A 4,884-nucleotide genomic window follows, 5' to 3' on the forward strand; every position below is an offset into this window, starting at 1 on the left:
TTTGAACTCAGATCCTCCTGACTCCAGGGCTGGTGCTCTATCCACTGAGCCATCTAGTCACCCCTACATTTCTTAATCTAGGTAGTTATGTTCCTTTCCCTTCAGGACTTTCTTTTTTTTTTTTCTTTTTTTTTTTAACTAAAAGAAGATGTGGCTAGCTTCAAAAAGCTTCCTTCAGATATTTATCTCAAACTCTTTCTCCTATTTAAATTCAATTTGCTATCTTGATTTGTAAAAGGAAAGATTTTGGGGGGGGAGGGTTTCTAACTGAAGCCAAGCCACTAATATTATTAAAAACACTCTAGCAAGGAGCTAGACCCTGAAATCTTAAAAATGATGAAATCTTTAATTAGATGATAATTTGCTATTGCTTATTCATTTTAAATAAGAGTTTTTAAAACAATTAAAGGAATAATTCACATTTAGGAAATTTCATTTCATTTATCTGAGGCTAAAAATGAACTAAGTTGCCTATGGATCTTATTTTTCCCAAATTTTGTCAAATAAAATTTTAGATTAATAATTTAGTATTTTATATAGTTATATACATAAATAATATATTTAAAAGTTAATATAGAATAGAATTTTTAAACTTCCATTCTTAATTCTGAGACCAAAAGCTTGATTACTTCCTGAGTGTTTTCCATAGCAGCACCATACTCACTTTCATAATGCTAGAATTCAATCTACCCCAAGCATGAGCACATCAAACCATCCTAAACCATTTCAAAACTGGGTTCCACACTCCCAGAAAGATTTCATAACTTACCTTTTGATTTATAGATTTAATATATATATATATATATATACATGTTACCTTAAAAATCAAATTATAAATTTTCAGAGTTATTCAGATTTTAGTCAAATTCAGATAAAATTATTTGCACAATATTTACACGTTGCTTTTTATATGACAAGGACCAAGACATTTCTTTTAAAATTTAAAATACAGATATTAAAAATGAATTTAAATTTCATATAAATTTGCATCCAAGGGGCAGCTAGGTAGCACAGTGGATAGAGCACCAGCCCTGGAGTCAGGAGGACCTGAGTTCAAATCCAGTATCAGACACTTAATAATTACCTAGCTGCATTACCTTGGGCAAGTCACTTAACCCCATTGCCTTACAAAAACCAAAAAATAAAATAAAATAATTTTTAAAAATTACATCCAAATTCTAAATTTCCACAAAATATCTTCATTCAATGAACAGAATATTTTACATAGAATAATGATTAATTTATAACCTTTAAAATAGTCAATTAAACCTAAATAGCTCTATAATTTTTTTATTTTTTAAAAACAAACTTTGAGTTTCAAAATGGCTTCTAGCCTATTCTATCTTTTTTAGATTTAGAGAGAGACAGAGATGAGTTATCCAGGAGGAAAGCCTCCAATGTGAATAAGATAAAGAGATTGTTGAGAGAGAGAGAGAGAGAGAGAGAGAGAGAGAGAGAGAGAGAGAGAGAGAGAGAGAGAGAACTGTGCAGCCAAGTTATCAGAGCAAAGCTTAAGAAATTAATGGGTCATTTTTACCCAAGTTAGGAATAGGAAAAACAAGACTCTTATTCTAAGAGAGAAATTTGAATTTTTCTCCCATTTTACAGTTTAAAAAGTCATAGAAGAAAAATGTCAAGTGGCTAGACCTCTTGTCTGGCAGGGGAGGAAAAATACAAAAACAAACCAGTTCCATTTTAACACTCCTTGATTTTAACTTATGTGACCTTTGCTTAAATGAGTAAATCAAAACACAGCAATACAAAAGACAGCTGGAAACAACCAATCAAGATACAGAGAATGAGAAAGAGGGAAAGATGAAATTTCCCAATACCTGTGGCAGGGCCTCCAGTTCAAAAACTTAAAGAAAGTTAGGAACAAAAAAAAAAACACAGAATTCTTTTCCCTTTCAAAAACAGCACGATTTTCAGAAGAATCTGTGCCATGACCCTGAGTCTATAACAGGGGATTTTTGGAAAAGAAAAATGATCCAATTCCCCTATTTTCTTACTGTGAAACAGAGAGAAGGGGAGAGAGAGGTCAGGAGATGCTAACCCGGGAGGGGAATGAGAAGAGGGAGCAGGACTGGCCAATGAGGACAAAAAGACAGGTGGAGATTGGCCAATCAGGACACAGAGATGGGACAGCAAGCAGTCCATGCTGAGACAGCAGGGAGTTTGATTCTGTACCACATAGAACATCAGTTTAAACCAACACCTACAGAATATATCTACAGAGTCAGAGCACCTCGAAGCAAATTCTCCAGAAAGGTGCCAGACCAAGGGGAAAACCCACTTTGTGCTCAGAAACACACTCACCAAGATCAGGGACACTTAACAAGGAAGGACCAAACCTAGATCTTGGGACAATTTAGAGACAACTTCTCAGCCAGAGGCAAAATCCAGAGAATATTTCATTTCAAAATAAAAGAATTGAGTTTCTTATTTCACTTTATTTCAAGACCAGCTTTAACTAGGCTCAAAATTTGTTCTAGTGTTTTTCGAGGATTCCATATCCAAGTTCTTAAAAGGTAATCAACCTCATTTCCAAGTCAATATGATCCAATCCCACATCTTTCAACTAAAACATGGATTCAAAATAGAACAGGGATTTGAAAAGTTACAGACTGACTTCTTTCCTTTCAAGGAGCATGTCTAGGTATGGACCCAAGGCCTGTCCCTCCTCAAAATTCCTCTCTGTATCTGAATATCACAGGACAAAAACTGTGCACCCTAAAACTGTAAAAACCTTAAAAAATAGGATTAAAATAAAATGACAGAAAATATAGATTAGACATTTTAAATTTTATTCTTTAAGATCTTATCTCTAACCTATAGATAGAGGCCATTAAGGTAATGATCACCCCAAACTGGGGGAAAGGGGAAATAATTATGAAAAAGTGAAGAATAGGGAAAATGATTACCTCCTCTGTAACTGTCAGGTTGTCCAAATTGCTCCTCTTAAAAGACTCTCCTCCTTGTACAGAGCTATCTGATGAATTGTTGTCTCTTCTTGGCAGGGTCAGTGTCACAGCATCCTGATCATTGTCCTCCTGAGTTTGTCATTAACATAGGGAGACATTCCAGGAGTTTTGACTTCTTACATAGTGGCAAGGTGACTAGTAAGAAATCAGACTTTTTAACAGGATTTATAATTTTGAGAAACTTACTATACTTTGATACCCACCCCCTGAATTTATTTACTCTATCAATAAATCTCTTCCTTTCATATAAACACACACCATGATAAATGCAGTTAGGAGTAATTGGGTTCATGTGGAATTTTTCTTTCTGCTTTTAAAGCCTTTGTAGAGTGTGTGTCCAGTGTTGGGCAGCTAAGGTGGTATAGTGGATAGAGCACTGGTCTTGGGGTCAGAAGAAAAGGAATCTGATCTCAGACATTTGACACTAACTGGTTGTATGACCCTGGGCAAGTCACTTAACCCTGATTGCCTTGCATCCAGGGCCATCTTCAGTTGTTCTTATTCACATCTGGTCACTGGACTCAGATGGCTCTGGAGGAGAAAGTGAGGTTGGTGACTTAGCACAGCCCCACCTCATTGAAATTCAACTCATGTGCTTGTCATTGCATCACCACCCTAATGTTATGATCTTCTTTGAGAATGAAGGACAAACATTGTCATTGGGATTGTGGGGACAAATGATATGGACTATGTATTTTTTTATTTTAATATTCTCTCCCAATGACATGCAAAAACAATTTTTAACATTGTTTTAAAATTTTTTTGAGTTCCAAATTCTCTCCCTGTCTCTTTCCTCTGCACAGATATGTGCCGTCATGTAAAATGTATTTCCATATGAATCATATTGTTAGAAGAAAAAACACCAATGAACCCCAATCTCAATTAATGATCACTGGGTGGCTCCAAAATCTTGGAAGGGGAGGATCACATGCTTTGTGAAGGTCTTAGCATAATTGATAAGGCACAAAGATCCTGAGTTTGGGGAGGAGCTTTCCTTCCTGGCATGTCCTCTTGGAGGTGTATCTGATATCCAGTCCCATCCTAAATTGAGGGCCATATCCTTGATGGACAAAGCCAGAAGTAACTTTTCAGATTCTGCCTTCTGATAGTGAAGTTATATAAGAACACCATTCCAAGACTCTGTTTTGAGGGGCTGGTTTTCTAGCTGCCCCCCAACCCCACCACTGGCATATATAATCAATGAACTTAGAGAGAAACATTAATAAACGTGTATATTAACCTATTTTGATTTTGCTCTTTCATGGGGCCAAACACTGGAGGTTAATGTTTGTCCCTTATTGGGACAAACTCTGAAGTTTAAAACATATTTTTTTTGTTTTGATTTTGCAAGCAATGGGGTTGATTGACTTGCCCAAGGTCACACAGCTAGGTGTCTGCATCTGGATTTGAACTCAGGTCCTCCTGATTCCAGGGTCAGTGCTCTATCCAGCATTCCCTAGCTGCCCCTTAATTATTATTAAGGCCAAACTCTCAGAGGTTGTCAACATAGATCAAAAAATTCAAGATAAATAAAGAAAAAGTTTGCTTCAATCTGCATTCAGAATCTATCGGGGCTTTCTTTGGAGATGGAGAGCATTTTTCATTGTCATTCAGAATTGTCTTAGATTAATGTATCACTAAAAATAGCTAAATCATTCACAGTTGATATTCATATAACAAAACTCTTACTGTATACAACGTTGCGATTCTGCTCATTTTACTTTGCATCAGTTCAGGTAAGTCTTTCATGTAACTTTTTCCAGGTTTTTTGCTTGTCATTTCTTTTATAGCACAATAGTATTTTATCATAATCAAGAAAATCCCAAATGGACTAAGGAGTTAGACATGTTGACATGACTGAACCACTATAACAACAAAATCAGATATTTCTAAACTTTTAGCA

The sequence above is a fragment of the Macrotis lagotis genome, chromosome 3 (genome assembly GCF_037893015.1).
Source record: "Macrotis lagotis isolate mMagLag1 chromosome 3, bilby.v1.9.chrom.fasta, whole genome shotgun sequence".
Classification (NCBI taxonomy): Eukaryota; Metazoa; Chordata; class Mammalia; order Peramelemorphia; family Peramelidae; genus Macrotis; species Macrotis lagotis.